This window comes from Neopelma chrysocephalum, unplaced genomic scaffold (genome assembly GCF_003984885.1).
Source record: "Neopelma chrysocephalum unplaced genomic scaffold, ASM398488v2 Primary Assembly neopelma1_76, whole genome shotgun sequence".
Taxonomy (NCBI): domain Eukaryota; kingdom Metazoa; phylum Chordata; class Aves; order Passeriformes; family Pipridae; genus Neopelma; species Neopelma chrysocephalum.
In genome coordinates this window covers 5,932,458-5,944,795 of record NW_020897737.1, presented here as the reverse complement: position 1 = coordinate 5,944,795, position 12,338 = coordinate 5,932,458, and positions in this window count along the sequence as shown.

The window sequence follows — 12,338 nt, the reverse complement described above, 5'->3', positions numbered from 1 at the left end:
CTATAGAAACTCTGAAGTTTTGCCTATTTCATTTCCATTGTGATTTCTTTTTTATTGTGAAGATTGGCCAATTTAGAGTAAATTGTCTAGCTAAAGTAATCAGGGAAAATGGATGTCAGAGATCAATTCATCCAATTGCATTAAATGAGAGACAAGATTTTCTTTACTCATTTAATTAAACCAAATAAGACCTGCAAGACATACCTAACCTTCAAAATGAAGTTACATGTATGCAGTACTGGGATTCATTCCAGGACTAGCACCAAACCTTGAGGAATTTCAATCAAAATGAGAAAAGCTAGAGTGCTAGTAAAATAGGATTGTGTGCAGATCTTCTGCAGAAATCTTCTGTGATTTCTTCCCTATTAGATATGGAAAACTGCTCTTTTTCTTTCAAAATGGGTTTCTGAAAGTGATTTTTAAAGATGAAACAATAAAAAACACAGTCATGTTGTCTACTGAAGCTCTTTTGTTTACAGAAAAAGAGATTAAGAGATATTGTATAAAAGAAAACTTATAAAAAGTCAGAAATATCTATTTCCTTTTCCCTTTTCAAAGCTCTCCACATAGCTATGGGACCTCATTTCTCTTATCTGGATGTGCTACATTTAGAGTATGCAAGAAATAAACAAAGAAACAAATATATATCATGCAAAAAGATTTGGCATTCAAAGTTCCTGCTTCAAGTATCAAGCAGTTTCTCTAAGCATACTTCCTTGGAGTCAAAAATATGTTTTTAATGGTGATTTTATTACGTTATTGGAGCAGGCATAATGAAATTAGAAAACTAACTGATTAGCTAGAGTTTGGGGAGGAATTTTATGGTCACTTTGTATTACAATTCTGAATTCTGAGTAGATGCTGGAAGCATGTTTTAAACATTAGCAGTATATGATTCACTCAGTTATAAACACACCAGAAAAGAACATTCTACTTGTTTACAAACTACCATAAAAAGCAACCTTTTTACTGTTACTTTCTAAGATTTTTTCAGCAGTTAATCAATCATTAGAATATGTATATATATATAGTAGTAGTATATAATATATTTGTTTACTCATTCTAAAGTAGCAGTTCCAGGTAGTGCCTAGTGGCACATAGGTACAACACATAGCCACTCTACCTACTGTACATTACTCTTAATGCAAAGTAAACTTCTTGTTTGATTTACTGTCTGGAAAATCCCTGTGTTTCTAAAAAGCACTAGGAAATAGTTGGGTTCTATTTTCAAAGAACTGATATTTATACCACGGGTTTTGACTTCACACAACAAACCAAGCATTCACTATCAGGGATGTCCTCTTTTTTTTGCATAAGTTCATTCAGTGTAATTGGATAGATCTTGCAAAGTAACAGAAATGTGTAAGACCTATAGAGCGTATATAAATATTGGTGTGGGATATTATAAAGAAATGTAAATTTAAAAAAAAACCAAACAACCTTGCAATGCTTTTAAATTGTTTTTATTGAGATGCCAAAAATGCAACATCCAATTAAAAGGAGACTTTATTTTCCCCTAACAACCCAAGGCCGTTCAAGGAATGAGCTTTCATTCTATATGAAAATGTACTGTGCTAAGAATAGTTTATTGCCTTTTCCTAATATACCAAGTCCATCAATGACCTAATGAAACCATGCTTGCTTTTTAAAAAATAACAGTAGATGTAACAAATCTCCCTTCTAGAAAACCAAAACCCCAACTTCTATCCTCTAGTGTCAGTGACCTTTCTCCTACAACGCACAGAGCTGCAGACACAACCCTGAATCTCATTTGAAATGGGTTGCAAATGAACAGGAGAGAAGTAGTATCGAGTTAAATCAGCTTGTAAATCAGATTGTAAAAAGCTTCTGAGACTACCATTTTGATGGAAGATTTTACTTTCTGTAGCAGTATTGCGGCAGAACATCCTACATGCTACACTTTGTAATATGCTAGATTTCACTAATGTGAGTGATTTTATGAACTGCTCGAAACATGTAGGCATTTCATGCAACAACTGAGTGGAGAAGTCTAAGTCAGTAACAAAGTACTTGTTATTCCAGTCATTTCACTAAATACTTACAAATTTGAGTCATTTCAGAGTGTCTGTCTGAAACAGGCATTTTGCAGTGACAGAACATTTTAATCATTTAGTGAAGTGACTGGTTTCACAATGTAACAACAACATAAACAAAATGTGAGACTGTGATAACATTCAAGTAAAAGCATATTAGTAACAATTTCAAAGATGTAAGAATATTATCCTCTGTATATGAACATTTATTTTGTTTTAAGCATATATACTTGGGTGTAATATATAAATATAATCGATCTTAAAGCTGCAAAAAAAATTAAGGAGGTAGATACACAAAACATGTTAATGTCATGCAGTATGAAAGATTTCTGGGCATTTAAATTCTTAGCCCGTGACTGGATAGTTGGACTTTCCTCCTTTAGGGGAGGAAAAGTGATCATTTTTGTCACCTCTATTCCATATTTAAATGTGTGCTTTATGGATAACTGGAACAAGATGGGGACATCAAGAGACATGCTGTATCTAGTATGATGAGATAACACCCTTATCTTCCATTTAATTGCACTATGTTCCATCTTTCTGAATGCCAAACCACAGGGGTGAAAATCCTAAATAACTCCATAAAATGATTCTTAGATACTTCCATTAGATATATTTTCTTGCACTTTTCAGAATAACTGTAGGACATTCTAAACTCAGACTCCAACAATACAAGTTTTAATATAAAACAAAAAAAACAAATAAAACAAGTATAAAATTAATATAAAACAAAAAAGTATGAAATCACAGTGTTGAAACTGCACATCAAATATTAAGTTTTCCAACTAGGAGAAAGAGAGAATATACATTATAGGAAGGTTTTAATTATTTGAACAAGTGACATTAATCCTTCTGGGACTAAGACACATTGAGGTCCTGTGCCAGCAAAGCACTTACGTATGGTCTTTTCTTTAAGACCAAAAGTAGACCACTGAACTGTATATCTGCCTGCCTACAAATGATTGAATTGAGAGAATGGTCTCAGTGCGAATTCAGAAATGTTTAGTTCAATATTGCCTAGTAACGTACTGGATCATTTCAGCACACAAACACAAAAAAGTGCAAAATGTAATGGCATGTGGCAACCACTGCAGAACTACCCCAGAGTCAATGACTTGAATGGAATAGCTCTTATAGTCAAAATTAAATGGATACTCAAGCTGTTTTATAAACCCATTCTCTCACTATGCTGTTAGAAAAATATGCAAAAATAAGCCCTCATTCAACCTTGATCAAATAAGGTAAGCAGTGTTACCAGGGCTAATGCAGAAGCAGTTCACAGTTCGTACTTGGAACTATACTCTGAATCGAATGTTACCATTATGCAATCTGTGTTGGCACTCAAAAGTTTTAAAAGTTCATAAACTCATTCAAGATATGCTGTACACAGTTTTAATTTTTTTTCATAATCACATTAAAACTGAATTATTTCCTTATTGTTCGTCTACTGTCTACTCTGCAAAAAAGAAGTGGTGTTTTTGAACCAGTGCTATTCTGAGGTCATGTGATTGCCACTGCATTGTAACATAGGTGCTTGGAAAAGAAGAGGTAAGGTTATGAGAAAAATGATTTTTCTAAGCAAAGGAAATGTGATAGAGAAGGTCTGTAAAGATTTTCAGTGAAGCATTTGATGATATGTCTTGTAGAAAGCTCTTGAAAAATATGTGAATGATGGAAGTTCCTAAAGGAAATGTATGTTGGGTAAGGGAGTGACAAAAATGAGGAATCCAACATAAGTGAGAGACAAAATGTCCTGCTGAAAAAGGACCCATAAGTTTTTCAGAAGCACTAATTCCTGCTTGCTGTTTTATTCATAACCTTTCAGTAATACACAGGAATATGCCTCGGACATTTCCTGGTGACATGAAACTGAAAGTTAATATCAAAAAAGGAAAGATCAGGATATGAACTGACAAAAAATTTTATTTTGGCTTACAAACAAAATGAGTGTATAAAGACAATCCATACACTTAGCCTGGAAACTACATGGTTTTCTGCCTCTGGAGCAGTGAGGTTCTGCAGGACAGAACTGCTAACTGGAGTGAAAGTGTGCACCCCTGTGTGAGAGCTCCTTAGTGTCCCACATGTGACCACATAAATATCTCTTTCCACCCACGTGGAAAAATCTCAAGAGGCAGCAAATCTAAACAGTTTTAAATGCAAGTTTGGTAAGCTCCTGGAAGTGACTATGTTCAATTATACTTCCTTACAAATTTGATTCTTTTTCAGATCATGACTTCAACACTCTTGTGATGTATTTTATTTACATATACATAAATAAATTTTAAACAGTATAATATACTTAGGTTTATGTTGTTAGTCAGCTTTACAACACTCCAGATATTTCATTATCCTGGTTACATCATCAGGTAAGATTAAAAAAAATTTTTCTCCATTTCCAACTTGGATTATAGAATGAAACGCGAATAAATCAGAGACAGAAAGGAGTTAAAACTGTTAGCTCAGGTTGGGTTTATTTCACAAAGCTCAGTTCATAAGTTTATTTTGTATTTTGTTGAATAGTTTAATCGGTACAGTACAACTAGTGAGAAATTAATTGATTTTTAAGTCCTGTAAGCAGTTCAGATCTCATGCGTAGGCATTGTTCTTAATTATAGAAGGTTACAGTTGAATTCTTTCAATATATGTGACTATAACACAGAACAGGCTTTAAAAAGTAGGTCAACTCTTCATCACAAGTAGAAAGCAATGTTCTTCATAATTCAGTACAGTGTGAAAACCAGAATAATTTGTGATGCAAAAGTTCTGCAATCATACACCTGACAACTGAGTGAAACTGCATTTTATCACTATGAATCCAACCTAGTACTGTAAATATGTTCCTCTAAACACAGCTTTTCTCACCGTGTGTGATTACTGTATCTCCAAACATTTTCCATACAACCATAGTTTCCATTCTTAATAGTTATATATACCCTTTATAATAGTTATTTATAAACTCTTTCATAAGCAAATAAAGAAAAAGCACCTGTGCCTGTATTGCTTTCCTCATAGATTCATCTTGAAGAAACCTTATTTTAAAATGTCTAAATTATTAAATACATCCATACATTAGATCCGGCTTCCATTTAGTTGAGTTGATTTTCTCAAAAATATTATAGGTGGAATTACCCAGTCCATTATAGACTTAGTAATGGGTTTCTTACATTTTGTGCTTGCTTTGGTTGATAACATTTTTGACCACTGTGTGGTTGATCTAGGTAGCTAGAACATTCATTTAAATTTGTGCTTAAGAGAGTAAAGGTTGTAAAAAGCTGTCTGCAAAATATAAATCAAATTAGAGGAGTGTTTTTTTATATAAGATTTCCTCAAAGGATAATTTCTTTTTTTCCATATCTTAAAACTACTTCTTTATTTTGATTTTACAAAAACCTCCTAGAAAAAACATATACACTTAATTCCCCCCTTCATCAGCTAGGATCTTGTTCTTCTACCTTCTGCAGGAGATGGAGCTCAGAGTTAATGCTGCTTTTAGAGTCTTTATCCACAGTTATTTAGACATTTTTTCAACTGTTTTAACTCTAAATAATTGGCAATACCTGCTCCATTCTCTAAGAAGTTACAGGATTTAGCAGATTTTTGAGTAATTTTTTTTACATCCATTCCTTTTATACTGCTGGCTCACTTAGAAACATTGAATAAAGTTTAAGTAAATGTCTGTCTAAGAACAATGTGTGACTATGAGAAGAGGAATTGTTAGATCTGATTATGCATCCTGTTAGAGTCAGTTTAAGACAAAGAAACTTCAGCAAATCCAGTTAGATTGTAAATAAAGTGCAAGAAATTTTAATAAATTTGAACATTTGGGTTGGTATTTTCCCTGCAGACAATTCTCTGCTATTTATTTTATGGTATCCCTGAAAGAAAAGTGGACACCTATCAGTCATCCTAAGCTTGTATTAACCTGAAAACATTTGATAGCCTCATGTTCAGCATCAAGCAGTTGTCAGGGTTTCAGTCTTTTTAAGCATCTGCATCAATTATTTGGGCAATCTGCAAAGTGACAAAGAACGCACAGCTCAGTGGATGAAGGTCTTTCATGCTGCAAGGTGCATATTGAGCCTCCAAAAGTTACCTATAGACACAAACTGCTTCTGGCAGCAAGGTGAGTCCCGTTAAGAGACACAGTCTATGGTACACATTGAGGGAGGCCAGCACAGCACTACAGGCAGTGTTAGGAGACTTCTGCATCAAGACAGTGAGACAGAGTCATTATGAATTAATTTAGGGCTAAGCAGATGAACTGTGGGGGTTGCTTTCTTATCTAGGGGGAAGACTTGTCCGTTTTATATGTTGTAGACAAATACCTTTTTTACATTCATAATGACTTCGGAGAAAATGGCTATCAGTGAACAGTGCCTCCCCAATTTCATATTGAGAATTTCTAAATCAGGGCAGTAGGACACTCTGGGGCTATTAGTTCCCCAGGATATTACTCCAGCTGTAGGAGTAATACTGTCTGATACCAGAGACAGCTCAGGGGTTGGTTTGTGCCTTTACCATGAGAGTTTGTTGAGGTAAGCCTTGTCTTACAATAGTCCCTCATAAATTGGGAAGCTCCCCTTCATGGAGCAAAATTCTGGGGGGTTGCTGTATTTTAGGTGAATCACAAAGCGATTTACCTCTTGTAGTCTTTTATTCCTAATATTTTTCCTCCTTTTTCACTTGATTTATTAACTACATATTGCTACTAAGAAACTCTAGGGTTTATCAATTTTATAACAGCAAATTTCTGCAATCCTCACTGCATTTCCTCTTTTATGCAATGTATAGAGGGAGATATGCCAAAGATCATACAGACAGAGCAACATGAGTGAATTGAACTCAAGAGTTTTGACTCTCAATTCTCTCATCCTTTTCCATTCATTACAGATGGTTCTTACCAAAACTCACACTAAAATCAGTAAATCCCAGCAAGTAATAACATTCCACTAATTCTTAACTGCAGTTGCAGTGGAAAAGCAATCAAAGGACAGAAAGCTCAGAAAGTAAATGAAGCTGTATACAGCGAAAGGAAGCATAGGGCTCCATTAGAAAAGCAGTTAAGGCAGCATTATAATGGCATTTAAGCCACAATAGCATTGTGACATATTGCACATTTTTGTGACCCAGGAGAGGGATAACATTTTCTTGATTTTAACTTTTGGGTTGCTCTTGAAAAATAGCAATTTAGCTGTGCCTACAAAAAAAATGGGAAAAGAACCTGGGTTTCCCATGCTGATAGCCAAGACATCTAGTATGGTAATAGAGTTGCTGAATTAAGGCTGTACAGGAGGAAGCAGGAGGGGTGAAAAACAGAAAAGCTAAAGAAGCAGAACAAGGAAATAAGAGGAAGTGAAAAGGTGAGGGCATCTGTGATGTGCAATGTGGCCAACTTACCAAATAGTAGAATTATACAACATATAAGAGCTGAAACCGGGCACCCTGAGTGTGTAGGCAGATTATTTATTGTGAACTGATGAAGACTGTCTTGCTAAGCCAGTGTGAGCTCGGAACTGGAAAAAGTCAATTCCCTTGTGGAACCCGTCTGCTATGTCTTCACAGAATCACAGAATGTATCAGGTTGGAAGGGACCACAGTGGGTCATCTGGTCCAATCTCACTGCTCAAGCAGGGTCATCCCAGAGCACATGGCACAGGATTGTGTCTGGACTGTTCTTGAATATCTCCAGTGAGGGAGACTCCACACCGTGTTTGGGCAATCTGTTCCAGTGCATGGTCACCTACACAGTAAAGAAATTCTTTCTCATATTCAGGTGGAATTTCCTGTGCCTTGGTTTCTGCCTGTTGCCTCTTGTCCTAGCACTCAACACCACCAAGAAGATCCTGGCTCCATCCTCTTGACACCCCTCCTTCAGATACTTATAGACATTGATGAAGGTTCCTCTCAATCACCTCTTCTCGCGGCTGAACAGGCCCAGAACCCTCAGCCATTCTTCGTAAGAGAGATGCTCCCAGCAGCCTGAGCAGCTGGGGAAAACTGACTGAAGAGAACTCGGAGAAAAAATGTGGCTGAGAGGCACTTATTGTTCACCTGTATGCAGCTTATAAGAGGAGAATTTGAGAAGATTCTGTGTTTCATTTGAACCAGATGTTCTCAAATTTCATTTTTAGACAATGCCTTACCCTTTTTAAGATTTTCCCTGTTTTGTCATGTCTGATGACTAATTCATATTGATGAGTAATAATTTCAGGGAAGAGGAGATGTGTTACAAAGATTTTCAGTATTGCCCCTGTGACTACCATAAATTTGTAATTTTCCAATACATAGAATCTGAGACTGGGAAATCAATAATTCAAGGAGGAAAAATGTTGATGTGCATGAAATTAAAAATAAATAAATAAATAAATAAATAAATAAATAAAAATTTTAAAAGCACTTTTATTTAGATGCCCTTTTCCCACATTTACAAACCTTGTTTGTAATGCACAAGAGAATCTAGGTCTGCTCTCTCAAATTCTCAGCAAAGGATCTTATTAAAACAGAGCTGTAGGAAGTGTGCATAAGGCACAGTGAGGCTGGAGGAGATCAGATCTGGTCATAATCATTGCTTTCATGCCTGCTTCCGTGCATCCCAATATAGTAAGTAATACAAATACCTCTGAAACGTGTCAGATTATTCTTCACTGCAAACCTTTTGTGTGCTATTTTCACTAATGAGGAACATAGAAAGCACATATAAATTCAACAGACAAATGAAACCTGATTTGCAGAAAAAGCAGATTTTAAAACTATAGTGCATCATTTTCTCCCACAGGTACTTCATCAAATTTTCCTCAGGACCTGTAAATCAGAGGTCTATCATCACAGCAGTCTCTGTAGACACCTACAGTCTAATATTTTCACCAGAGAAGGAAATCTTAAAAATAATAAACTAAAGCTTTTTTCAGCTGTATTGTTTGGTTTTTCTCCATATCTACTTGGAAAGAAAACAAACAACCTATCAGCCTTAGGGAAAATAATAACCTAACAAGAAAACATATTATTTTACGGAAGTAGAAATTTGATCCACTTTCCAAAACTGGACTCATATAAACTGAAGAATTACATATATCTTGTTCACATGGTCATTTACAGGGAGTCAGGTTATCAAACCACTAAATTTAGACATACATGCAATGACACCAAGGTCCTCATTTGTTTGAAGAACTACCTGTGGGTCCAAAGTGCTCAACATCCACCGTGCTAGAACTGTTCTAAGGAAAAACTGAGCTAAGCTGTGCCAGTAAGAGTAATAAAATAAAATTAAATAAAAATTCCCCCTACATGAACCTGTTAATTATCAATTTGATGGGTGTCTGAAAGAAAATTAACTTTAAGTTTGTGAAAACATTACCAGGTATGATATGTCTGATATGTTTATGTGAAAGGAGAATCTGGGCAGCATTTAGCCTCCAAACTGCCTTTTCAATCCATACAGGTGTCCTCTAATACACCTGTAAGAGTCCTTCCAAGTCCATTAATCACTCTACATCAGCAGCATTTTTATTCTGTCTTTGGTCTGACAACATTATAAAAGGCCAGGTTTTTAACTGTCTTATTAGTGGGAGCAATGTCCAGTTCTCATTCCCCCATTGTCATCATATTTCAACTCAGAATATTCTGTGAAACCTGTGAAAATACATAAGATAACATTTCCCTTCCCTACCCAGTGTTTGCAACTCTGGAAAAAAAAACCTCAAGGAACAGAGGTGAGGAATTTCAGCACCCGGGGAAAAAGGTCAGACAGTATCTGTGAGATAGATGCTCATTTTATGTTTTGTCTCTTTAATTCTCATTTATAACTGAGCAATTAACCTTGGGGAGCCGCTATAGAAAAGAGTACACCAAATCTGAAAGGCAACAGCAAAATGAAAGGGAAAGTAATCATATGGTTTCTTACATTTAAAATAAGTTTGTATAGTAGAACCAAAGAGAGATGCATTCATTTTGTGTACTTTGCAATGTTTAGACGCACTCCCTCCTCTGTCAGAAATGTGCATCCTCTCAGGTTACTCACCTTCACACTATGGACAGAGTATCACAGCATGAGAGTGAGGAGACAACTGAGCTAACACAAAACAGCCTCACTCAGCCACAGAGGCTGAGTCACTGCCAAGTCCGGGCGACCTTGGTGGGCTGTAGAGCCTGAGGTTCCCTTTCCGCCTGTGAGATAAATCCACGTCTTTTCTGCACACTGTTGATGTGAGGGCACATCCACTAAGGCGGCAAACATTAGATGTATGATGATGAACATGAAACAGGTAGTAAATATTTTGTTTAAGTATTTACTTACTTTGTAAACGTATAATAAATAATGGCCAGTCTTCGCGAATGAAGATTTGGGGAAAGGTCTTTTACCTTTCAAGCCTGCGCAATGGATTTTTTAGGTGAGACACAGCCTGCGCTGAACTGAGCCCACCCTTTAATCCTAAGGTTCATCTGCCGGGGCCAAGCAAGCTTGGACAATGGCAGTGAGGTCCTCAGGACGTAGGTTTGTTTAGAGTGACCTTCTCATAGATGGATGGCCTCACAGGGCTAACGGGCTCCATCTGCCCGGGGAACTGGCTGGATTCAAACCTGGGTCGCAGCGGTGAGAGTCCCACATGCTAACCACTAGGCCACCAGGGGTCCCCTTTGTAAATGTAGGTCTTTAGATATTCAACTTTTGGGAGCCTACATTGGTCTTTCCTGCTGTAGAAATGAGGTTTTACAGTATTCTTTACAAACTAATGACCTGAGCTTTCAAGCACTTTTAAAATCCATTTTCAATATACCTGTGTGTATACTATATTATACTATAATGTCAGTGGAAGTAATTATTTTCACTCTTCAATGTCAATATAATGACAAGATGTCATTTGTTGTCTATATAACTCTATATAATTCATTGGAGAGTTTAACAATACATTTATCCATCTGACTAAATTAATTACGATTCATTAACAAAATACATAAACAAATGAAATCAGGCACAAAATCACACCTATCTTACTAACAGCTCCCATTTTAATGATGTGTTCTGCTTGCTGTGATTATCATTTGGTAGTTTGGGAATTAACCAGTTCTAGATTATTGTTGTGAGTTAGAATAATAACTTCCAACAGTATCTTGATTTACATCTTCCTTATCTTCTAGACACAGAAATTGTTTTGAAGAGTTCCAAAGAAGATCTTAACGTTCCCAAGAAAAAGTTAATAGTCTTCTGAGCACTCTTCTGACTTACTTGTTTTTCAAACAAATAGATTTTAAGGACACCTCTTAATAGAGTAAGAAGATTCTTACATATAAGTACTTCAGACTACATTATATAATGTTAACTTATGTCATACAATGTTATCTTCCAGACTTCTTCTGAATTAATGAATTCAAATATGAAATATATTCTTAAGGTAACTTTTTTTTTTTTGGAGGCAAAAATCAGTCTAAAGCTATATAAGTTATGTTATATGTACTATTAAATTGAGGTATCATATATATGCTGTAGTGCCTTTTGCAACAGCATGGATCAGAAGGGCACGTACAAAGCCATCAATTCAGAAAGAAAGGTAGATTAACAATACATAATAAAATTAGACAATAAAAGATTTAGTTTCTCTGCTGCATTTTCAGTAGATGTTGACAGCTGAGCAAAAAAAGTTCTTGCAATTTGATTTCTCATTCTTAATAAGGACTCAGCAGAAATTTGGATATCTTAAACTTTATACTTTTATTCTAAACAAGTAAAAAATACATTATCTAACTCAAGAATACATAAAAATGCACAGAACAAATGTCATGGGGAATTGTAAAGTTAGTGTGACTAAAGTAACAAAGGGTAAATACATTTCCCTAGTGATAGTTTGAAGCCCCTGACAAGAGAAAGAATGAAAACTACTATTATCTAATGAAAATATTTCTTATTCTACCCAGAAAGGTTATAAAAGATCAAGGAAGAAGGCATGAGAGATCTGAGCTGAAGTATAGGTCAGTGCTGGTTCGCATGTGTGTCAGAATTTCACTTGATCAGATTGTTCATTGAGGATAGTTTATCTACCTAAAATGTTTTTCGCTCACAAACCATGCAAATTAGACTATAAACAGTAGTAAAGACATCATAAATTTCACATTGTTCACACAGTAAACATAAACTTCATTGCCATATTCACATTCTCTTCACATACCTCTTGGTTTCCAAACTTGAAATGACGAAGCCCCTTCAGGTGGCCATACAGATAGCCGGGTTGTTTCTCACTACTTTAGTGACCCAGATCAGGGCAGTTTATTGACACAGCACAAGTAAAG